Source organism: Cherax quadricarinatus, chromosome 27 (genome assembly GCF_038502225.1).
Source record: "Cherax quadricarinatus isolate ZL_2023a chromosome 27, ASM3850222v1, whole genome shotgun sequence".
Classification (NCBI taxonomy): Eukaryota; Metazoa; Arthropoda; class Malacostraca; order Decapoda; family Parastacidae; genus Cherax; species Cherax quadricarinatus.
The window spans coordinates 10,724,281-10,751,331 of record NC_091318.1 but is presented as its reverse complement, the minus strand read 5'-3'; positions in this window follow the sequence as shown (position 1 = coordinate 10,751,331).

The following is a 27,051-nucleotide window of genomic DNA, read 5'->3' as shown; positions in this document are numbered from 1 at the left end:
ACATATGCAACAGTTAGGTATCTTTATTTCGAAACGTTTCGCCTACACAGTAGGCTTCTTCAGTCGAGTACAGAAAGGTTGATAGAAGCAGAAGATACTTGAAGACGATGTAATCAGTCCATCACCCTTAAAGTTTTGAGGTGGTCAGTCCCTCAGTCTGGAGAAGAGCATTGTTCCGTTGTCTGAAACAATATGAAGTTGAAGTGACAGAATGGGGCCTTTATATAGTGCCAGGAGGTGAGACGTAGGTTGCTTTGGGAGGGCAGGTCCTTCTCAAACCCAGCCGTTCTCACTAGTAGAGGTTGTCGAAGTGGTCTGTACCAAGATACCCTTGTGTTGCAGTGTCTGACAGAATGAACATTAAAATGGTATGAAATACCGACAGATTGTTAGGTAAGACACATATGCAACAGTTAGGTATCTTTATTTCGAAACGTTTCGCCTACACAGTAGGCTTCTTCAGTCGAGTACAGAAAGGTTGATAGAAGCAGAAGATACTTGAAGACGATGTAATCAGTCCATCACCCTTAAAGTTTTGAGGTGAGAACGGCTGGGTTTGAGAAGGACCTGCCCTCCCAAAGCAACCTACGTCTCACCTCCTGGCACTATATAAAGGCCCCATTCTGTCACTTCAACTTCATATTGTTTCAGACAACGGAACAATGCTCTTCTCCAGACTGAGGGACTGACCACCTCAAAACTTTAAGGGTGATGGACTGATTACATCGTCTTCAAGTATCTTCTGCTTCTATCAACCTTTCTGTACTCGACTGAAGAAGCCTACTGTGTAGGCGAAACGTTTCGAAATAAAGATACCTAACTGTTGCATATGTGTCTTACCTAACAATCTGTCGGTATTTCATACCATTTTAATGTTCATTCTGTCAGACACTGCAACACAAGGGTATCTTGGTACAGACCACTTCGACAACCTCTACTAGTGAGAACGGCTGGGTTTGAGAAGGACCTGCCCTCCCAAAGCAACCTACGTCTCACCTCCTGGCACTATATAAAGGCCCCATTCTGTCACTTCATATTGTTTCAGACAACGGAACAATGCTCTTCTCCAGACTGAGGGACTGACCACCTCAAAGCTTTAAGGGTGATGGACTGATTACATCGTCTTCAAGTATCTTCTGCTTCTATCAACCTTTCTGTACTCGACTGAAGAAGCCTACTGTGTAGGCGAAACGTTTCGAAATAAAGATACCTAACTGTTGCATATGTGTCTTACCTAACAATCTGTCGGTATTTCATACCATTTTAATGTTCAACAAGAACATCAACTGGGACCAGGTAAACTATGTCCTAAATGAAACATGTTGGGAAGATATCTTAAATTACATGGGCCCTAACTAGCGCCTTGAAAAGATCAACTTTCTGGTAGCTGATGTTCAAGGCATATTCCCTTAAGTAAAAAGAAGAGAAGTAAACTGGAGAGAGACGCTCCCTCTGCAGGAGAAGGCGAAGAATCATTGAGCTCCTCAAGAATACCAGATTATCTGGAACACGGAAGGAAGTGCTAAACATAGAAGTGGAAAATACTGAGCTTTAGTTAAAGGACTCATGCAGCATCCAGGAGAGACAAGAGGAGCTAAAAGCGATTAGTGAAATTGAAAGAAATTCGAAATATTTCTTTTTATATGCCAGAAATGGGTTCAAAAACCGCTTCTAGTAAAGTGCCCCTGCTCAGACAAGACGGATCTTACACAGATGACAACAAAGAAATGAGTGAGATACTGAAATCTCAATATGATTCTGTGTTCAGAGAGCCACTAATCAGTCTAAAGACAGACAATCCAAACAATTTTTTTTCATGAATGAGCCTCAAAACCCTGCCAATGTATGCCAAATTTCTGACATAACCCTAACTCCACTAGACTTTGAGAAAGCCATTGACGACATGCCCATGCACTCAGCCCCAGGCCCAGACTCGAGGAACTCTGTGTTCATTAAGAACTGCAAGAAACCTCTCTCACGGGCCCTAAGTATGCTATGGAGAAGGAGCATAGACACAGTGAGATTCCACAGTCACTAAAAACAACGGATATAACCCCACTCCATAAAGGTGGCAGCAAAGCAGTAGCTAAGAACTAAAAACCAATAGCTTTAACATCCCACATTATAAAAATCTTTGAAAGAGTTCTAAGAAGCAGGATTGCAAACTACTTGGACTCCCAAAAATTGCACAATCCAGGGCAACAAGGGCTCAGAGCAGGTCACTCCTGCCTCTCGCAACTATTGGACTAATTTGATATGGTCTTGGATGCCCTGGAAAACAAACAGAATGCAGATGTAGTATACACATACTTTGCAAAAGCCTTTGACAAGTGCGATCATGGTGTAATAGCACACAAAATGCGTGCAAAATAGGCAGATGGATCTTCAACTTTCTAACCAATCGAACACAAATAATAGTGGTAAACAGTTACATCAGATGCTGCCATAGTGAAGAGCTCTGTTCCATATGGCACAGTACTCGCCCCTATCCTGTTCCTCATCCTCATATCAGGCAGAGAGATGTAAACCATAGCACTGCATCATCCTTCGCAGACGACAGTAGGATCTGCATGAGAATGTCATCCATAGAGGACACGGCAAATCTCCAAAAAGTTATAAACCAAGTTCTCCACTGGTCAACGGAGAACAATATGATATTCAATGAAGACAAATTCCAACTACTCTGTTATGGAAAACTGGAGGAAATAATAACTAGGACTGAGCATACTACAAACTAATCACGCAATAGAGCGGAAAAATAATGCGAGGAACCTGGGAATGGTAATGTCCGACAATCTCACCTTCAAGGATCACAACAGTGCCACTATCACATCTGCGAGGAAACTGATAGGATGGATAATGAGAACATTCAAGACAAGAGATGCCAAGCCAATGATGATCTTTTTTAAATCACTTGTTCTCTCTAGCATGGAATATTGCTGTACATTAACATTCCCATTCAAGGCAGGTGAAACTACAGATCTGGAGAATGTACAGAGAACCTTTACTGCACATATTGGTTCCATAAAACTCCTTAACTACTGGGAACGCCTGGAAGCACTTGACTTGTACTCACTGGAGCTCAGGCAAGAGAGATACATCATAATCTACACCTGGAAGATCCTGGAGGGACTGGTCCCTAATCTGCACACAGAAATCACTCCCTACAAAAGCAAAAGACTTGGTAGGCGATGCAACATATCCCCAGTGAAAATACACAAATAACCCGCACATAGAAGAGAGGAACTTGCGACGACGTTTCGGTCCGACTTGGATCATTTACTAAGTCACACTAACGAAAAGGACTTAGTAAATGATCCAAGTCGCACCGAAACGTCGTGGTAAGCTCCTCTCTTCTATGTGCGGGTTATTTGTGTATTGTTCCAGTCACGGTATTGTGCCTTTTTGTTATTTATTTGTCCCCAGTGAAAAGTAGGGGCCTCACTGGTACACTAAGAGAAAACACACAATGAGTGTCCGGGACCCAAGACTGTTCAACAGCCTCCCACCAGCCATAAGGAGAATTACCAATAGGCCCCTGGTTGTCTTCAAGAGAGAGCTGGACAGATACCTAAAGTCAGTGCCGGATCAGCCGGGCTGTGGTTCCTACGTTGGACTACGTGCGGCCAGCAGTAACAGCCTCGTTGATCAGGCCCTCATCCACCAGGAGGCCTGGTCATGGATCGGGGCCGCGGGGACGTTGATCCCCGGAATGCCCTCCAGGTAGATTCCAGGTAGGTAGACCGTCCCCCCCTCTCCTATTTTATCTCCATCCTTCCCTTTTAAGACTATCCCTCTCATTTTTTCCAATCACTTAGTATTATTCATCCTTCTATCCCGTTTTGGCTTCATCCCTCTATTCCGTTTTTATATATTCCTCTCAGTGTCGTTTTGGCCATCCCTTCCTCACGCTTTATCTCCATTCCTCCCTTCGTTTCTCCCTCCCTCACGTTTCATTTCTATCTTTCGCGTTTTATTTCCTCTCCTTTCGCTTTATCGTCAATCCTCACTCCCCATTTATCTTCCTCCCGTTTTAACTCTCCCTCTACTCAGTTCCGATTTCTTTCATTCTTTTTTTCTCTTTCTTCCTGGATACATCACACTAGCCTCATCTATAGTATACTTAATATTCATCTCTCACCTGTATATTCTGTGTTACCTCCTTCTGTCCCACCTGCATATTTTAAGTTTCCTCATTCTCATCCCACTTGCATATTCTCTGTTCCTTGTCTCCATCCCATTTCCGTATTCTCTCTGTTCTCCTTCATCCCACCTGCATATTCACCGCTTCTTCCTTCAATGCCGTCTTGCTATGCACCCTCCTTGTTATGCACCCTCCCTGTTATGTACCCTCCCTGTTATGCACCCTCCCTGTTATGCACCCTCCCTGTTATGTAACTTCACTGTTATGTGCTCTCCCTGTTATGTACCTTCACTGTTATGTATCCTCCCTGTTGTGTACCCTCACTGTTATATACCCTCCCTGTTATGTACTTTCACTGTCATGTACCCTCCCTATATTGCACTCTTTCTGTTGTGCACTCATATGTTATACACTGTCCCTGTTATTTGGCCTCACTGTTATGTCCTATCCCCGTTATGTATCATTTTTGTTTCGATATAACTCTCTGTATATACCCTCCCACTCATGAAATCCTTCACACTTCCTCCCAAGTACCTTCCTTCCTTTCCTGCCATATACCCTCCTTCCTTTCCTGCCACCTACCCTCCCTCCCTGCTAAGTACCTTACTTTACCTTTCCATTTAGTGAAACGCCCTATTGGGCTGCAATATTTCTGTTAAAGATAACATTCAGAACTAAGGAAGTTGAACAATCATTTACTTACATAAAGATTTACATGCGCCGGAGAGACCTAATATTGAAGACGATGTCTCCTTGTGTGTTAAATTTCTACACAAACTCCAGAAAATAAGATTTGTAGTTAGTAAAGCTACCAAAACAGTCATGAAAACGACACAGTTTTGTAGGATTAAAACAGTGAATAATTAATAACAAATTTGTAATAATATACTTCAGTATCCTAGATGTTAATTGGAACAATCATGAGACCTAAAAGCATGTAGACTAATTAGCATGGCTGAGATTTTTTTTTTGTCTCGGCTCGTTAGAGCTGGAACACGAGGCAAGCATATATATTGAAGTGTTCTTTACCACAGATAACAACCTGTGGTTTGTTCTGTTGTTGATATGCCAGTATAATCGTTCGGCCCGGGCCCTTTCCAAGAGGTGGCCTGGCTTTGGCTCCTTGTCGAGGGAGTGTCTCAGACCAATGTCTGCCATGGGAGGAGGTACAAGTACCTCTTCATCTTCTGGGACCAGGCCTAGCCCCATTCCCCGCCCATACTGGACTCCAAGAGTGTGGCAGCTGCATAGCAACAGACGATGTCAGGAGGTGCAAAGGCAGCAAGCACTACAGGGTCCTTTTGGAGTCACACCCTAGCTTTGGGCATTAAGCCTGAGCGCTGGGGAAGCTCAAGCATGCCTCTTGCTGTGTGTTGCTGCTGCTACTACTACACTTGTCCATTGCATTCCTTCTGGATAGCGAACTGTTACACTCACGTGAGGTGGGAGACACATAAAGGAAGAGTGACATTGTACGATTCAAAGTGAGCATCAGTCTTGATCTGCAGAACGTGAAAGCACGGAGAAACACTTTATTAGCTTGACCTTAAAGGAAGATTTAGATGTAAATATATAGAAAATGTGAAAATCTGAATTCTAAATGTTGAGTTAATATTTCATAAAAAAAAGATACAACAGTTAATAATGACACAACATTTAATAATAACACAACATTTAATAATGACACAAAATTTAATACAAGTGTTGCACTGAATTGAATCAAGATGCCCTCCATTGAGTAACTTTACCAGCAGTTTAAGGAGGAACTAAGGGTGGCTAAGCTTGAGATATGGCGATTGATGGAGGAAAACAAGAGGATTTGTAGTGGTCCTATTGTGAGTCCTCAGGTCAAGGAAGGCACCTGGGCAGTGACCGGACAGCATGAAACTAAGTTGAAGATCAAGAGGACGAATGGAGAGGTAGAAACGATGAAGAAGCAAGAGATGGCTGTGGAAACTTCGAACTCTTTCTTTGTGCTTCCAGACGAATGGGTCGACAACTGAAAACATTGCAATGAAGAACGAGCTAAGAATATTGTGCTTGTTGGAGGCAGTCAGTTTAGGTACATGGATAGGGCCTTCTGCTTGAAGGATAGAAGTAGGAGACAGAGGGTGTGCTTCCCTGGGGCTGGGATGGAGGATATTGTTAGCTGGCTTGACATCATGTATGATAATGGGATCAATCCTATCTGCCTCAGTGCTGGAAGCAATGTAGGCAAGCATAGTAGTGAGGCTTTAGTTATATGTGGAATTTTGCCAAGAGAAGGTGCTGGAAATGAATGGCTGTCCAGAGCGATTGGTATAATTTGCTGGCTGGACAAACACTAAGAATAATGGAGTACCATTCATTGACAACTGGGACCACTTATATGGCCGAAATGACATGTATGCCAGAGATGGGGTTCATTTTTCCAGGGCAGGTGTGGGTTTTCTCGCTAGCTCAGTTGAGGATGTTGTTAGGGCTTTAAACTAGGATTAGAGGTATGGGTTTGGGAATGGAAAATGAGTGTCGTAATATTGATTTATGCTTTGATATCATAAATATTAGCAATAACAGTCATCGACTAACACAGGGTAATGATAGTAACAGAAATTGTGTAAAAAAACTGAATAGGAAAAAGATTCACAAGAAAAAACATATTAATGTATTTTATACTAACTGTCGAAGCGCAAGAAATAAAATTAATGAATTACGTGTGGGAGCATGTGCTGGGAACTTTGATGTCATTGCAATAACTGAAACATGGTATGATTTAAACAGTCGGGATGTGATTGCTGAGTGTCATATTCAAGGGTTTAAGCTGTTCCATGTAGACAGATATAACGGGAAAGAGGGTGGAGTTGCACTATATGTACGAGAAAATATAAACTGTTGCATAAAATCAGGTATAAAAATAGATGGATTAGTAACAGTATCTGTTTGATTAGAATTTCTAGAAGGTCAAGAAAAACTAATTCTAGGTGTAATACACCGACCTCCAGGCTTGGATCACGATAGAGGGAGAATTCGAGATACAATAACGTAGTGATAGGGGATTTTAACTTTAGTCAAATTGACTGGACTTCTTTGACCGGTAATCTGGAGTCCAACGGCTTTATGGAAGTAGTTCAGGACTGTTATCTTAAACTGTGTAACAGAGCCTACCAGAAGTAATAATTAGCTCGACCTAGTCTTGTCAAATAAACACTCGTAAATAATCTGAAGAACATGGAAGAGCTTGGCGCAAGTAATCACAAACCCATTACCTTTAATTAAAATTACCTGGGAGTTCGAGAATAAGAATAATACGGTAAAAGTCCCCGATTATATTGGACTTAAGGGAACACCTGTCTAATCTCGACTGGGGTAATCTAGCTAATGATTTTATTGACGATGATCATACTTACGATTATGGAGGGATCTGCGTTTTTTTTTTCTTAATAATGTACAACGTGCTCAGAGTATACATATTCCCCAGAGAGAAATTAGGTCAAATAATAACGACCCCAGATGGGTTAACAGGAGGCTAAAGCATCTATTATGGGATAAAAAGAGGAATTTATAGGCGTATCAAAAGAGGAGAGGTTAACCTTACTAATATGTTCAGTTTAAAAGAGAAGTAAAAAAGGGGATTAGAAAGGCTAAACGTGACTATGAAATTAGAGTTGCTAATGAATCAAAGACTAATCCAAAAGAGTTCTTTTAAGTGTTTAGGACGAAGGTCAGGGAAAAGGTAGGACCTCTTAAAATTGGAAATGGACAGTTGACGGATAACAAACTGGAAATGTGTTCTCTGTTTAATGACTATTTTTTGTCAGTCTTGACACAAGAAGAAGTAAAGAAAATTCCGGAAATTAACAATTATTCAGTTCCTGAAGAATTCAGTTTAACTAATATTACTGTCACGAGGGACATGGTTATCAAACAGATAGATAAACCGAAGCAAAATAAGTCCCCGAGGCCCGACGAGTTGTTTTCCAGGGTACTTAAAGAATGCAAGATGGAAATTAGTCAACCATTAACGAGCGTGTTTAATGCCTACATCCCAACTAGTGTTGTGCCAAAGATGTGGAAGATGGCTAATGTGGTTCCTATATTCAAATCAGGGAATAAGTCCATTCCATCAAATTACCGTCCAATAAGCCTGACATCTATAGTAGGCAAATTATTAGAATAAATTATAGCATGGATTCACGAGAGGTCGTTTCTGCTTGACAAACTTACTGACGTTCTTCAATAAAACATGTGAGACAGTAGACAGTGACAAAGAATATGATAGTGTTTATTTGGATTTCAGTAAAGCCTTCGATAGAGTACCTCACAAAAGACTTAAAAAAAAGTAGCAGCTCATGGTATAGGAGGTAAAGAATTGAAACACTTACGCAACATATGGGAATCTTTATTGAAGAAACGTTTTGCCACGCAGTGGCTTCATCAGTCTTTTACAAAGCAGGAAGGTATAAGGAGAGGAGGAGTTTGAGGTAATCAGTCCCTCACCCTTATGTTTATTATGCACCCCATACCCATCCTGTGGGCGGTAGTCAAAAGATTACAGAGGTACATAATGGGTCCAGGGACTGGACTCCAAAGTTTTGATAGCTGAGCAAGTTACAGAGGTAATGAACTCACAATTACAAAGGTAATGAACTCACAATTTACAAAGGTAATGAACTCGCAATTTACAAAGGTAATGAACTCCAGGTAGGTCTGGCCACAATCATGACAAGTTACAAAGGTATTTACAGATTACAGAGGTACGTAATGGGTCCAGGGACTGGGCCCCCAAAGTTTTGATACCTGAACTAGGTACAAAGGTAATGAATTCACAAGTTACGAAGATAATGAATCCTGTAAGAATGGTTACTTACGTTTATACATGGCTACAATCATGAACAAATTATAAAGTAATGAGCAATTCACAATTCCACACCCTGGAGTCGATGTGTTCAGTCCATCAATCGTGTAGAAAGTACGCCACAGGGCCATAGCAGTGGCTTATGACCCCGTCTCCTACCGCTTCACCTCACCTGACTACAGTATATAAACCACTGCTACGACCCTATGCTGTACTCTACAAGATTGATGGACTGAACACATCGACTCCAGGCTGAGAGACTGATTACCTCAAACTCCTTCTCTCCTTACACCCTCTTGATTTGTATTGGACTGATGAAGCCACTGTGGTGCGAAACGTTTCTTTAGTAAAGATTCCCATATGTTGCGTGTCTCAATCTTCAATTCATCAAGATTTTTAAATACAACTTTGATATTAAAAGTCTTAAGAAGAGAAGGCATGTCAACGAAGTTTCATGGTAAGGGAGAACCAACATATTTTTAGTTGAATAAGGTTGGTTGTCACTTTTTGATTTGTAAAAAGCATTTTTGGCAGTTTTAAAGGCTTTATCAATTAAGTTTCTTGGGTATTTTAGATAATTAGCTATTTCATAAATTTTCAAGATTTTCATAATTAATAAAATTTGGGAAGAATTTAATGATACATTAGACAAGTAAAAACTCTTAATACTTGGGTGGAGTATCAGTTGTGTTTCACAGAGTCGGGTGTTGTGACGCTACTGTGAGGTGTAGTCTTGCCCTTATATGCCTTCCTGTTGATGTTTTATCTTCATAGTTCTTTGATTATGAGAGAAATCACGAAAGTGCTTGGAATTACGCTATTCTTTCACAGTGACTTTATATATATATATATATATATATATATATATATATATATATAATATATATATATATATATATATATATATATATATATATATATATATATATATATATATAATGTCGAGCCGAATATGTAAAACTGGTCAATTAGCAAGAACTCGTTTAAAATTAAGTCCTTTCCAAAATTTTATCTTATACGTTTAAAGATATATTTTTTTCATTAATGTTAATGTAAAAATTTTTAATTTTGCACCAAAAGAAACTTAGAAAACTTATCTAATCTTGTTATAACAAGAGCAATTTATTTTAGCCTAACCTAACTAAATATATTTAAGATTTGTTTACAGTAATTTAATACTAAACAAACACAATGAAATATATTTTTTTCGTTAGGTTCAGAATGATTTTGGTGAAATTATTGCATACACAAATTTTCGCTTGTCCTACATGGCAAGATGAGCGTTGCTATTTAAGCCAAGATCGCAAGTTCTGCCTATTCGGCACGACATATACATACATACAGTGGAATCTCTGGTCACGATCACAATTCGTTCCAAAACTCTGGTCGAGACCCGATTTGGTCGTGACCCGAACCTAATTTCCCCATTGGACTGTATGTAAATACGATTAATCTATACCAGACCCCTACGAACTTACGTAAATACAGTTTTTTAAGACTTTTAAACGCAAAAAAGGTTAAACCATATAATGCACAGTGTAATAGTAAGCTAAATGTAAAAACCCTGAATAACATAAGAAAACTTAGAACAACAGAGGAAACTAACATTACAGGATTCCTAAGAGTTCTAAGGGGCGTCTAATGGTTGAGCAGTAAAATCCGTTATTTATCATTCGATTTCTTTCGTTTTTGGTCAACGTCGAGAAGCATCTTTCCATCATACATTGGCCAAGTTTCAATAAGAGAGCCCAACAAACATCTGAGAAAAAATATATTTACCAAAAATCCTATATGGCAAGCTCTAGCCGGGTACTGGCACTGCGAGAAGCTGTTTCGACACTACCTGCTGATAAAACATTGCTAATCCAAATTTATCAGGGTCGTAATTACAGTTCACATGTTCGGAAAAGTTCGTGACCAGAAGTTCCATTGTATATATATATATATATATATATATATATATATATATATATATATATATATATATATATATATATATATATATATATATATATATGTATAATTATATATATATATGTCGTGCCCAATAGGTAAAATTGGCCAATTAGCAAGAACTCATATAAAATTAAGTCCTTTCCAAAATTTTCTCTTATATGTTTAAAGATATATTTTTATATTAATGTTAATGTAAATATTTATAATTTTGCACCAAAAGAATCTTAGAAAACTTACCTAACCTTATTAAAACAAGCGCAATTTATTTTAGCCTAATTCAACTAAATATATTTTAGATACGTTTACAATAATTTACTACTAAACAAACACAGTGAAATATATTTTTTTCGTTAGGTTCAGAATGATTTTTGCGAAATAATTGCATACACAAAATTTTCGCTTGTCTTATATGGCAAAATGAACGTTGCTATTTAAGTCAAGATCGCAAGTTTTACATATTCGGCACGACATATATATATATATATATATATATATATATATATATATATATATATATATATATATATATATATATATATATATATATATATATATATATATATAGAGTAACCTCCCTGTTATATTTTTTTTGTGTGTGTACTCAACTAGTTGCACTCACCTAGTTGTAGTTACAGAGGTCGAGTCTCAGTTCCTGACCCCCGCCTCTTCACTGGCCGCTACTAGGTTACTCTTCCTGCTCCATGAGCTTTATCATGCCTCTGCTTAAAGCTATGTATGGATTCTGCCTCCACTACATCACTTCCCAGACTATTCCACTACCTGACAACTCTGTGGCTGAAGAAATACTTCCTAATATCCCTGTGATTCATCTGAGTCTTCAAGTTCCAACTGTGACCCCTTGTTGCTGTGTCCCATCTCTGGAGCATCTTGTCACTGTCCACTTTGTCAATTCCTCTCAATATATGTCGTTATCATATCCCCTCCCTTATCTCTCCTGTCCTCCAGTGTCGTCAGGTAGATTTCCCTTAACCTCTCCTAGTTGGATATACCTCTTAGCTCCGGGACTAGTCTTGTTGCAAACCTTTGCACTTTCTCTAGTTTCCTTACGTGCTTGGCTAGGTGTGGGCTCCAAACTGGTGCTGCATATTCCAATATGGGCCTAACTTACACAGTGTACAGGATCTTGAACGATTCCTTATTAAAATGTCGGAATTCTGCTCTTAGGTTTCCTAGGCACCTGTATGCTGCAGCAGTTATTTGGCTGATGTGCACCTCAGGAGATGTGCCCGGTGTTATACTCACCCCAAGATACTTGTCTTTGAGTGAGATTTGTAGTCTAGTCTCTGGCCCCCCTAGACTGCACTCCGTCTGCGGTCTTCTTTGCCCTTCCCCAATCTTCATGACTTTGCACTTGGTGGGGTTGAACTCCAGGAGTCAGTTGCTGGAACAGGCCTGCAGCTTGTCCAAATCGCTTTGTAGTTTTGCCTGGTCCTCATCCGATTGGATTCTTCTCATTAACTTCTCATCATCTGCAAATAGGGACACTTCTGAGTCTATTCCTTCCGTCATGTCGTTCACAAATACCAGAAGCAGCACCGGTCCTAGGACTGACTCGTCCCAGGCGCCCACACTGACACCTTGCCCCGTACAATGACTCGCTGTTATCTTCCTGACAGGTATTCTCTGATCTATTGCAGTGTCTTCCTCCCTTGTATCTCTGCATGGTCCTCCAGCTTTTGCACTAATCTCTTGCGTGGGACTGTGTCAAACGCCTTCTTACAGAAAATGCAATCTACCTACCCCTCTCTCCCTCTCTCGTCTTACTGCTGTCACCCTGTCATAGAACTCCAGTAGTTCTGTGACCCAGGATTTTCCGTCCCTGAAACCGTACTGGCTGTCGATAATGAACTCAATTCTTTCTAGGTGTTCCACGACTCTTCTGATAATCTTCTCCATGACTTAGCATACTATACATGTCAGCGACACTGGTCTGTAGTTTAATGCTTCTTTTTGGTGTATGTGTACTCACCTAATTGTGGTTGCAGGGGTCGAGACTCAGCTCCTGGCCCCGTGTGTTGTGTATGTGTGTGTGTGTGTGTGTGTGTGTGTGTGTGTGTGTGTGTGTGTGTGTGCGTGTGTGTGCGTGCGTGTGTGTGTGTGTGTGTGCGCATAAAATGGTAGGAGAGGAAGAGGTGAAGTGCGTGAAATCGCTAGAGTGCGATAAATCGTGAGTCTGTGGTCCAGTGTATCTGGAGAGTGAGGTACCCCCTCAGACTCACTACTGATCACTCTAGCTATTTCACTCGCCTCACCTTTTCCTCGTATACCAGTATACTGCATAACATGCAAAAGTGGCTTCTCAACACCGATTATATTATTAGCAAAATTAGAGACAGACCCGTTACAGTACGTCAACTTAGGGATTAAAGTATTTTTGACTGGTGAGAACAGGCTATACGCGGCCTTCATGACCCTTTGTGCAGTCGGCAGGTTTAAAGCCAATTAACCAAACAACTTTACCTTGAGTATGCTATCTAGTTTAACCACCAAATTACATGAAAAAAACGAAGGTAAACTTAAGTGGGATCAGAAAAGGGCAACGAAAACTCGTATATGAAAAAAAATCTTATGTAGAAAAACTAAGAATGTAATCTATTAGGAAACTCATATTGCAAGTAGATAACATATAAATCTAAGATACTTTACAAATCTGACAAATTCGATCGTGATATATTTAAAATATGCCCTCCTTAATTTCCTGCTAGCTTAAATTTTCACATTATTTATTTCACATTAATTTTCACATTATAAATTTTCACATTTTCACATATGAAAGAGCATCATTACACTGAGACAAGAGGTTGAAAACAAATATTTGTAATGGCTTATTTGCAGAGTTTAAAAAACACCCGAACAGATTGCCCTCCGAAATTGTGCAAAAGAAATTCTTTCCCTGAAAAATCGTTGGGAAAGCATTTAGCAAGTGTAAGATTCAACTAGATATAATGCAGAGGTTGACCAGACATTGCAGTGACTGTTGCAATCCCGTGGTTGGTTGTGTCTTCTGGAACCTTGACGTTAGTTCAGGACTACAGGTTGACCTGATTCATCCAGGGTATATTACTGGTGCTAACCTATGTAGTAGCGGTTGTATTAGTGGTAGTTGTAGAAGTATTACATACAGTAGTTGATGTCCCAGCTCTACTTTCACCTTTATTATTAAATGTCCATTCACGTTTTTGCAGTGCAGCCTGGTTATTTTTTTAACTCGTTTTTCCAGTCCAACAGTGTACCCGGAGGAATTGAAGGGCGACGAGAGTGCTTTCTGCTGTACTGTCCTTGCCTGACAGAGGTAAAGGTGGTCGCCGAACTGTAGTCCTTAGCAGACATCCTTGATGTGGACCATATTCCCTTGTGTAATTTACGTTTCCCACGTACTCCCTCCATTACTTTTAAACATCCCCTCCCCCAATAAAACACACTCTTCTAAATGCCTCCCTATCACGTGTTTCCGTGTAAAGCTGGCCTCCCTCGCCCTTCCCCTCAACCTGCCTGCTCCGCACCCTCCCTGCCGTTGGCCTGACCCCGGGTGGCGTCAGGCAATCAAACAATCATAGTCTCACTTTGTTGTGACAACAGTGTGATGCATGTTGGTATTGCTTTGTCGCCTCACCTGCGCTAGCCCGCCCATCAACGTCTGCTTACCTGCTCCACAATACCACTTGGTGTAATCTACAGCTCCAGCTAAAAACACCTGTACCCTCAATTAGCGAGGCTTGTGCAGCGGCGCCAGTGGCCACGGCTCGCCACAAACACCATTCTCAGTCGCGCACGCAAAACAGGACCGTGTTATGTTGGAGTTATTTACAGTTTCTATTCAGAGGGCAGAGCATATAGTGTCGGGCACAGAAGTATATCTCTTCTTCTTTCTCAGGGTCCTTTTGTTATTCCTATCATCCCAACATAGACAGCTTGGCCAGAGGAATCTGATTTTCCTCTCCATTATCCTCAGTCTCATCCTCACTCGCCACCCACCACCCTCATCCGCTACCCCACCCTCACCCCAGCCACCCCAAACCCTTTTCTCCCTTAGACTACATCCCTGCCTCGCACTCCACACATCCACTCTTTCACACATCGCTCTCACTCTCTACCCCCTCTCTCTCACACTCTACCTTCTCTCACATTCTACCTCCTCTCTCTCTCTCTCTCTCTCTCTCTCCCTCCCTCTCTCTCTCCCTCTCTCTCTCACACACACACAGTGGGCACCTGTGACCAGCGGGGTCCCACAGGGGTCAGTCCTAGGACCAGTGCTGTTTCTGGTATTTGTGAACGACATGACGGAAGGAATAGACTCCGAAGTGTCCCTGTTTGCAGATGACGTGAAGTTGATGAGGAGAATTCATTCGATCGAAGACCAGGCAGAACTACAAAGGGATCTGGACAGGTTGCAGACCTGGTCCAGCAATTGGCTCCTGGAGTTCAACCCCACCAAGTGCAAAATCATGAAGATTGGGGAAGGGCAAAGAAGATCACAGACGGAATACAGTCTATGGGGCCAGAGACTACAAACCTCACTCAAGAAAAACGATCTTGGGGCGAGTATAACACCAGGCACATCTCCTGAAGCGCACATCAACCAAGTAACTGCTGCAGCATATGGGCGCCTAGCAAACCTCAGAACAGCATTCCGACATCTAAATAAGGAATCTTTCAGGACCCTGTACACCGTGTACGTTAGGCCCTTATTGGAGTATGCGGCACCAGTCTGGAACCCACACCTAGCCAAGCACGTAAAGAAACTAGAGAAAATGCAAAGGTTTGCAACAAGACTAGTCCCAGAACTAAGAGGCATGTCCTACGAGGAGAGGTTAAGGGAAATCAACCTGACGACACTGGAGGACAGGAGAGATAGGGGGGACATGATAACGACACACAAAATACTGAGAGGAATTGACAAGGTGGACAAAGACAGGATGTTCCAGAGATGGGACACAGCAACAAGGGGACACAGTTTGAAGTTGAAGACACAGATGAATCATAGGGATGTTAGGAAGTACTTCTTCAGCCACAGAGTAGTCAGGAAGTGGAATAGTTTGGGAAGCGATGTAGTGGAGGCAGGATCCATACATAGCTTTAAGCAGAGGTATGATAAAGCTCACGGTTCAGGGAGAGTGACCAAGTAGCGACCAGTGAAGAGGCGGGGCCAGGAGCTTGGACTCGACCCCTACAACCTTAACTAGGTGAGTACAACTAGGTGAGTACACACACACACACACACACACACACACTACCCCCTGTTTGTCACTCTACCCTCTCCCTCAAACTTCACTTCTCCATCCTCAAAGGGAAGCCGGCCATGAATTTGTGGGTTGGTATTTGGTGGTGGGAGATTGAGATGCGTATTGGGTGATTGAAGCCGATTATTGTACTGAGTGAAGGAGGAACGGGTTATGGTGCTGAGTGAGAAAATTGTGATGCTGAGTAAACAGTGAAGGTGGGCTATGATGTAGGTTACTTTTAATCGCTTCAGGGAGTCACCGCCCCCGCGGCCCGGTCCCAGACCATGCCTTTTGGAAAAAAAAAACAAGGAACGGGTGGGGTTTGAATCCATGGCGAGTTAGCAGTTAAATTCCAGGCCATAGTTTCAAACCCCACCCTTTCCGTGGTTTGTGTACAATCGTGTTATTATGATTTCGTAAGCCAGGCCTCCTGGCTGCCATCCTAATCGATCGGACTGTTGTTGCCTGTCACCGGCAGTCCAACGCATTCATCACAACCCGACTGATCATAGAATGACTTGAACTTACCTAGTTCCCTTCTGAAGACAGACAGACGAGTTTGTTGGTAATTACCCTAATGCTCGATGGAAGGACGCTGAAGAGTTGTGGTCGCTTTACACTTATTGAGTTCGCTCTCAGCTTACTCATCTCGCTTTTGCTTTTCATTGGAGGTATCTTGCTTTTATAAGGAGTGATTTCGGTGTGCAAGTTTGGACCAATCCTCCAGAATCTTATAAGTGTAGATTATAATGTAACTTTCTCACCTACGTTCCAACAAGTACAGTTCTAGGTATAGGGTGGTGGGGGGTTGTGGTGCAGGGAGTGGAGGTGGGTTGTGGTGCAGGGAGTAGAGGTGGGTTGTGGTGCAGGGAGTGGAGGTGGGTTGTGGTGCAGGGAGTGGAGGTGGGTTGTGGTGCAGGGAGTGGAGATGGGTTGTGGTGCAGGGAGTGGAGGTGGGTTGTGGTGCAGGGAGTGGAGGTGGGTTGTTGTGTAGGGAGTAGAGGTGGGATGTCGTGTAGGGAGTGGAGGTGAGTTGTAGTTCAGGTTGGCTGTGAAGGTGTGGAGGTGGGCGGAAATGCTGAGTGGCGGGTGAAGGTAGGTTGGGGTGGGTTGGGGTTCAAGGTGAAGTTGACGGAAAGTTATGTTTCGGAGCTGGAGGGGGGAGGGGTGATGTAGCGTGAGGGGTGGATGTTGGTTATGGTGGTGAGAGTGGAAGGGAGGTTGGTGTCCAAGGCTATCGTGGAAGGGGACACGGAGTGGCTTGAGGTTCATGGAGGATGTGGGTTGGGATGCCGGGTGGTATGCAAGGTGGAAGGAGGTTGTGGTATGAAGTGGGGGTGGGTTGGGGGTCGCTGGTGTGGGGTTGGTGGGAGGCTGTGGTGAGGAGTATGGTTGGGAGTGCTTGCGAGATTTTTTAAATTAAAATCATTAGGTACGAAAATGCCTTTTATCCATTACCTGACTTTTTCAGTAGTTGCTAGACATCCTTACTCACAGGACCACAGTGTTTCCTTATATAGGATATGTTCCAACAGTATTTTCTTATATAGGTTAAGATATTCCAGCAGGACCACAGTTTCTTGCATTTTCCAGTAAGACTAGTTTTCTGACCCATTTGGCTGGATGCGGCCTACAGTAGTCGGCTAACAGACAGGTACCTATTTATACTGTTGAGTGGGAAAGGGCATCAGTTTTATAAAGAAAGCTGCCCATATGCATATCCACACCAGGTAATAGACCCCGGGACCTTTCGATTGTGAGTCCAATGCTCTCAACCCCACCAAAAACCCTAACCCATCTCGGGGTGGGTTTGGGTTCTTGGTGGGGGGTGTCGCGCTGGCGTGTGAGGTATCGCGTCTTCGGCCATCAACATGCGCTGAATGCCACCACTCTATGCCCAGCCAATTATTCACATTCCTTCATCTGGACTGTATGTTTTAGTTCCCCCGGCGGTGTGAAGGCAGTGTCGCGGGTAACCTCGACTATTTATGCCACGATGGCTCTGAATGTGATGCTCTGTCTTGTTTCTCATTTCATTTGTCAGAATTATTGCAGTTATTAAATTCCTGATGATACGATTTCCGCCCTGGGTGAGTCAGAAGCAGGTTAAAATATTGTAAGGTTTTCGGCCGTGGAGGGCGAGCTCAGCTCAGGCTCTGAACGTTACTTTGTGGAAATGAATGTTCGTTTCTGGCTCTGTGATTGGACATTCTAAATGCCAATTTACCAGCTAATGGTCATTCCTGCCATCCTTTTACTAAGTGAGAAAACTGCTCGTGTTTCCCAGTAAAGGAGTAGTGGTTGTTGCTCCACATGCCCCAGCTGGACCGTCTAATGCAATATGCCATTACTGCTAAAACCTAAAGTGTATTTTTCCTCTCCCTCAGCGTCTTTAAAAGAAATATTGAAGCTAGGTAGACGGGCAGTTGCTTCTCATTGCAACTGCCCCGTCCACCTACTGCTTCACCCTAGACACTTAAGAAAAAACACCATGAATAATAGAACCCAGAGAGAGATATACAACAATACATACATATATATATATATATATATATATATATATATATATATATATATATATATATATATATATATATATATATATATATATATATATATACACACAATAACAGGGATACAACAACGCAGTTAACAAAACTTCCATCAAGAGATTAAACACCAGTATCATTATTTGATTAAAGTCTTAGTGTGCTTTTAGCGTGAGAGAGCGAGGGGGCTTGAGGTCCAGCCGCCCTTAGGTAAAGTTTGGCCGGCCATGTGTATACTGCTGACTAACTCGCTTTAAGTCCATTTAAACTTGTGCCTTTGGTCTGTAACGACGTTAGGCCACTTTTACGGTTCCCATTAGCGTCAATTTAATCTTCACAGAAATATTACAGTCTTTTACATTTTGATGGTATTAATGCTGTTACTTTTTTTTTTAGATTGATGCTTGCAAAGGGAGAGAGGATGAAACTCTTTAGTTTATCTGTTTAAAGGATACGAGAGCCTTTGTAAATATAACATTGGCACAAACTGTGTTAGAGCAACTGAGCTGTCTCTTGCGTGATTAATACAATAGATTTTTTTGCTAGTTTTTTCTTGAAGTATATATAGTGCAAATGAATATTTTGTCACAAGCAGCTGAATTTAATAACAAAGATAAAAAATTGCTGCAGACACTACCGTTGGAAATTCTTTGGCTCATAAAGAAGAGTAATATTAGATTTTCCTCCATTTGCATCATAATAAATAGCTAAGATCACATTACTCGCCTCACTCGCCCTGCTGAGTAGAGAATCTAATATTTCCTCATTTTTCCCTATGAATGAACTCCGACAAGCAAATTTGTGTTAGATGAAAGAAAATCTTGATAACGAGAAAATTTGCCAGAGCTGAGAGTTGACGCAGGCGCACATGTGTGAACCATTCTCACCGTGTTGGATCGTGTTTGTAAACTCAATGTGCAACCTATCCCAGATAACACGGTTTTTCTCATTCTTTATACTGCGTTAGTATCTGAGTGTGTGTGTGTGTGTGTGTGTGTGTGTGTGTGTGTGTATGTGTGCGTGCGTGTGTGCGTGTATATATATATATATATATATATATATATATATATATATATATATATATATATGCGTGAGCGTGCTAGGTAGGAGTGAATGGAGACGAATGGTATTTGGGACCTGACGAGCTGTTGGAGTGTGAGCAGGGTAATATTTAGTGAAGGGATTCAGGGAAACCGGTTATTTTATTAACCGGACTTGAGTCCTGGAAATGGGAAGTACAATGCCTGCACTCTAAAGGAGGGGTTTGGAATATTGGCAGTTTGGAGGGATGTATTGTGTATTTTTATACGTATACACTTCTAAACTATTGTATTCGGGGCACCTCTGCAAAAACAGTGATTATGTGTGAGTGAGGTGAAAGTGTTGAATGATGAAAGTATTTTCTTTTTGGGGATTTTCTTTCTTTTTGGGTCACCTTGCCTCGGTGGGACACGGCCGAATTGTTGAATATATATATATATATATATATATATATATATATATATATATATATATATATATATATATATATATATATATATTGAGGTGTTGGCCAGACCCCTTATATAGCTTCCTTGGATGCTTTACTTTCATAGTTCCTTGATAATGTGAGTAGTCACGAAAGCGCTTGGAATTTCTCTATTCTTTCAGAGTGGTTGTTTTGCATATATATATATATATATATATATATATATATATATATATATATATATATATATATATATATATATTATATATATATATATATATATTATATATATATATAAACACTATCTCTGGCTGAAGGAGACTCGAACCTACGAACCTTGGAACAAGGTACGCAAGGCTTTACCAATATACCCACACTGGACCAATACCTTGGAGTCCAGCTTGCGCTAGACTTTGATCCAAGGCAGCCAGCTTTCAGGGAGATGGCTTACAGCTTTTCATCTCATCCCCTGCATGCATCAGCCTTACTAGAGATATTAACAATGCAAGGAATTCGCAAGAGCTCTGCTCTTGAACCAACTAGAGGAAACAATCTGCTTGACTTGGTTCTTGCCAACAAAGAGTTACTAATTAATAATCTTGAGGTTAATGATGAGCTTGGGGAAAGTGATCTCAAATCACTTAGTTTCAATATAACATGGAATTACCCAGATAACTGCAATCAAATCTCTGTCCCAGTTTTTCGCTTGGCCGATTTCATGGGATTGAAAAATTTCCTGGGTGGGCTAAATTGGGATGTCCTGACTATGGGACAGGTAGGTGATCTTGGTTGCCAATGTGACGTTTTTCAGAGCATAGTTCTAGCTGCCCAGACAACTTTTGTTCCGAGTAGGGAAATTAGATCTAACAAAAATTATCCCAAACAGATGAACAATAGATTAAAACATCTCATTGGCCAAAAGAGAGGCATGCATAGGCGAATCAAAAGAGGGGATGAGCAGTTAAGAAATCAATATATTCAATTAAAGAGAGAAATAAAGAAAGGAATAAGAAAAGCAAAAAGGGATTATGAGGCTAAGGTTGCAAGAGATTCAAAGACTAACCCAAAAGGGTTCTTTCAGGAATACAGAAGTAAGATTAGGGACAAGATTGGCCCACTTGAGAGTAACTTTGGTCAGATCACTGACAGTGATAGGGTTATGTGTGAAATTCTCAATACCTTGCATTGTTAATATCTCTCAGTTTTCACCCAGGAAAATACTAGCGATATTCCTGAAATAATAGATTATGTAGAACAGGACGATAATAAACTATGCACGATTGCGGTAACTAGTGAGATGGTCCTCAGACAAATAGAGAAACTAAAACCTAACAAATTCCCAGGCCCTGATGAACTGTTTGCAAGGGTGTTAAAGGAATATAAAGAGGAACTTAGCATACCTTTGGCTAATCTTTTTAACATATCACTATAAACTGGCATAGTGCCTGATAAGTGGAAAATGGCAAATGTAATACCTATTTACAAGGCAGGTGACAGGTTCTTGGCTTCGAACTACAGACCAATAAGCCTTACCTCCATAGTGGGAAAATTTATGGAATTAATAATTGCCGAAGCAATTCGTAGCCATCTTGACAGGCGCAGATTGATTAATGAATCTCAACACGGTTTTACAAAGGAGCATTCCTGTTTTACGAATTTACTAACATTTTTCACTAAGGTGTTTGAGGAGGTAGATCATGGTAATGAATATGATATTGTGTATATGGACTTCAGTAATGCTTTCCATAGAGTTCCACATAAGAGGCTATTGAGGAAACTTAAGGCACACGGAATAGGAGGAGAAATTTTTTCCTGGGTAGAGGGATGGCTGACAAATAGGCAGCAGAGAGTTTGCATAAATGGGGAGAAATCAGAATGGGGGCACCTAACAAGCGGTGTTCCTTAGGGGTCAGTGTTGGGCCCGTTGTTGTTCACAATTTACATAAACGACATAGATGAGGGAATAAATAGTGACTTAAGCAAATTTGCTGATGACACCAAAATAGGCCATCCAATTCATTCTAATGAGGACACTAGAGCACTCCAGGATGATTTGAATAGACTGATGCAATGGTCGGAGAAGTGGCAGATGCAGCTTAATATAGACAAATGCAAAGTTCTAAATGTTGGACAGGAAAATAACCATGCGATATATAAACTAAATAATGTAGATCTTAATACTACTAATTGCGAAAAGGATTTAGGAGTTCTTTTTAGCAGTAATCTACAACCAAGACAACAGTGCATTAGTGTTCGCAATTAAGCTAAGTATAAATAATAGAAGTCCTCAGGTTATTCTTCAACTCTATATATCCTTGGTTAGGCCTCATTTAGACTATGCTGCTCAGTTCTGGTCACCGTATTACAGTATGGATACAAATGCTCTGGAAAACTTACAGAGGAGGATGACAAAGATGATCCCATGTATCAGAAATCTTCTCTATGAGGATAGACTGAGGGCCCTGAATCTGCACTCTCTCGAAAGGCGTAGAAGTAGGAGGGATATGATCGAGGTGTATAAATGGAAAACGGGAATAAATAAAGGGGATGTAAATAGCGTGCTGAAAATTTCCAGCCAAGACAGGACTCGCAGCAATGGTTTCAAGTTGGAAAATTTCAGATTCAGGAAGGATATAGGAAAGCACTGGTTTGGTAATAGAGTTGTGGATGAGTGGAACAAACTCCCGAGTACAGTTATTGAGGCTAAAACTTTGTGTAGTTTTAAAAATAAGTTAGATAAATACATGAGTGGGTGTGGGTTGGTGTGAGTTGGACCTGACTAGCTTGTGCTGCGGGTCTGGTGCAGTGCTCCTTTCTTGAGTGGAGGTGACCAGACTGGGTGGGCCATTGGGCTAATCCGGGGGATGGGGACATGGACCTGCTCCGCATGGGTCAGTAGGCCTGTTGCAGTGTTCCTTCATTCTTATGTTCTTATAAAACACTGCGACTAGCCGAGGATTCGAACCCCTGTCGTTTTGGCCCCCCTCATGGTCAGCGAAAATCACAGTGACGCTCTAACCCAGAGGACCACACAATCATACAAGAATCATGTACCCAGCAGAGCTAGGTGTTGTACCATGATCCGAGGACATACGGTGGTATGGGTGCCTCAGCTAATTTCATTCTACTCCTCGTTTGGTGTACTAGCCTCCATAAGCAGAGCTCTTACTGATTAAATACCACTCGTTTGTGGTTACAGTAATATATATACTGCTTGTGAAGGCTAGTACAACAAACGGGGAGTAGAATGAAATTAGCTCTGAGGCGCCCTCACCACTATATGTCCTCGGATTACGGTAAAACTCCTAGCTCTGCTGAGTGCGAGAATTTTGTAGGATTGAGTGATTCTGTAGGTTAGAGCGTCATGTGATTTTCGCTCACCATGAGACGGGCCAAAACGACACGAGTTCGAGTCCTCGGCTTGTCGCAGTGTTGTTATTGATTAAATAATCACTTGTTCGTGGTTACAATGATATTTTTTTATTATCACACTGGCCGATTCCCACCAAGGCAGGGTGGCCCGAAAAAGAAAAACTTTCACCATCATTCACTCCATCACTGTCTTGCCAGAAGGGTGCTTTACACTACAGTTTTTAAACTGCAACATTAACACCCCTCCTTCAGAGTGCAGGCACTGTACTTCCCATCTCCAGGACTCACGTCCGGCCTGCCGGTTTCCCTGAATCCCTTCATAAATGTTACTTTGCTCACACTCCAACAGCACGTCAAGTATTAAAAACCATTCGTCTCCATTCACTCCTATCAAACACGCTCACGCACGCCTGCTGGAAGTCCAAGCCCCTCGCACACAAAACCTTCTTTACCCCCTCCCTCCAACCTTTCCTAGGCCGACCCCTACCCCGCCTATATATATATATATATATATATATATATATATATATATATATATATATATATATATAGAGAGAGAGAGAGAGAGAGAGAGAGAGAGAGAGCAGCCGGTATAAAGTTAGAAAGAAGACGTTATGTTTGCATGTCTTGAGGAGGCGTATTTTAGATCCCCAGATAAGCAACATGTTGCACTGATACAGTGGAAGTTTGCTTCGTCTATCACATACATAAATTACTGTATTTGTTATTTGTTCCATGTGCTCCATAATACACACACACACACACACACACATACATTCGCCGCCACCAGTGAGAGCCACTGACGTAGCACTCTAACTACACTCACAAAAGTATCACTCCACCTGCACCTACTAACAGAAACTGTTGTAATCAAGGGCAATGAGCATTTTCTTTATTACAGGTTTGGTTTAACTCCATTTAATCGTCCGTTTAGTTTTTGTGTGTCTTTTACAGATAGCAAGAGCTCAGTAACTTAAAAAATAACGAAGGCATGTTAACACAACTAAATGAGCGCGCCCAGGCACGCGCACACGCACACAATTTGTGGCTCACAGTTGGAGCCCCCTTGTCCATCCCTCTATTCATTGACAATTATACAACTTAATTTGAGTAATATATATATATATATATATATATATATATATATATATATATATATATATATATATATATATATATATATATATATATATATGCATGCATGCAGAACAACCACTGTGAATTATTATTATTATAATCAAAAAGAAGCGCTAAGCCACAAGGGCTATACCACTGTGAAACAATAGTGAAATTCTAAGCGCTTTTGTGACTTTTCAGGTGTTGTTCGGTGGTCGCAGCGAGGTATAGTCTCGTTCTTATATACCTTCCTGTCAACCTTTTATTTTTATAGTTCCTTGATAATGTGAGAAGTCAGGAAAGCGCTTGGAATTTCACTATTTTTTCACAGTGGTTGTTCTACATAATATATCACGTGTTTACTGTGATCTTATTGCTTAATATATATATATATATATATATATATATATATATATATATATATATATATATATATATATATATATATATATATATATATATATATGACTCGAAACCTGGAGAGAATAAACACACACAAGTACACAAACACTCGCACTGCTTGCTACTCAAGATCTCGTCTGTCTGAGGACATACAATACCTCCCTAAATATTCTGAGACAGAACAGAGAAGCGTGGCTACTCTGTGTGTGTGTGTGTGTGTGTGTGTGTGTGTGTGTATGTGTGTGTGTGTGTGTGTGGGTATGTGTATGTGTGTGTGTGTATGTGTGTGTGTGTGTATGTGTGTGTGTATGTATGGAGTCCGTTTCTGGTCACCACCCCGTACTCCCAAATATTCACCCTAAATTTCTGGCTCAAGCGCCCAATCACAACTGTTCTTTAAATTGTGATTTTTTTTTTACTCAAACCACAAGTGATATTTGAACATGCTGGCACAGCAGCATTCCTCTTGCCTATGACCATTTTATCTTTAGCCACTCAGTCAGCTCCCAGAAAAGTGCATGCGCCTAGCCCACCAGGTATGAGGGGAATTGTTAATTAGGGGAATTATCATAAGGAGAATTACCTAACCTTATTATGACAAGCGCAGTTTAATTTAGCCCAATCCACCTAAATACATTTTAGACAAGATTACAATAATTTAGTAATAAACAAACAAACAGAATGAAATATATATTTTTCGTTAGGTTAAGAATGATTTTTGCGACATTATAACTTCCACAAATTTTCGCTTGCCTTATTCGACAAGAAAAGCGTTGCTATTTAAGCCATAATCGCAAGTTTTACCTATTCGGCACGACGTACGTACGTGTGTGTGTGTACATAATGCAAGATATAATCACACAACAGGTTATATTAAAAATGCTAGATAACGCCTTTGAAAAAACAGTCAAAAGATCCTGAACGTGCTTTCGCCTCAAGGGAAAGTTCAGAGAGTGAAATAAGATTGGAGGGAAGCTGTTATATAAGGGAGGGAGAGGGGGGGGGTGTTCTTTGATGATGGTTAGAGTTTCTTGATCCAAGGCACTCGATTTATCCTCCCTTTCCTTCGATAGAATTTGACTGACTTTCATTCCCTAAGCGCTGTTTGACCTCGGCAGGTTCAGCTCCTTTTCCTAAATAAAAATAATAATAAAAATAATAATAATAATAATAATAATAATAATAATAATAATAATAATAATAAGCCAGGGTATGTTGACTAACTAGGAGTCATTTAGTGGTATAACTTAGTAATTTTTAACACATTTTTGTCACATCAGAATATTTAATACATAAACGATAATATTTAAAGCATAAACCTTATAATTGTTAATTTATGATTAATGAAAGCAAATAAGCCTACAAAAATAGTAACATTTATTGGTTTAATTCTGCCAAGCATCGGCCAGTAGGCCTGCTTCAGTGCTCCTTCTTTATGTTATGTAAATACAAGAACAGAACAAAGTAAAAACGAATATTAGTGTATTCTTCTTAATGTTATTCAAATGATGGTGGATATTTACATGTCACACGTACTACAAACAAACACGCAATAGTGCGTATGTGAGTTAGCGAGGGTTCCTCCTCCTGACTTTAATGTTTCACTGCTGGACTCATCTCCAACTCCTCCTCTGCCATTCTTTATGATGCTGTATTTTCAGGCATCATCGTGACAGTTTCTGAATACCACTCAGACATTCTTAATGAAGCTGATATCCAATACCCTACCGCTGTTGTTGTCTTTTCTTCCTCCCACTGTAATGATATCTATTTTGCCCTCTCTTTCCTTTCTTCCCGCACAACACTACTTTATAATGCATTGTTCCCTACTTCCAAAACATCTTACTTTCTAATGCCTTCTCTTTGTCCTCTTCTCCCACAACACTACTTTATAATGCTCTCCCATTATCCCCTACTCTCACAACACACTACAATGCCTTCCCGTTACCCACTACTCCCATAACACC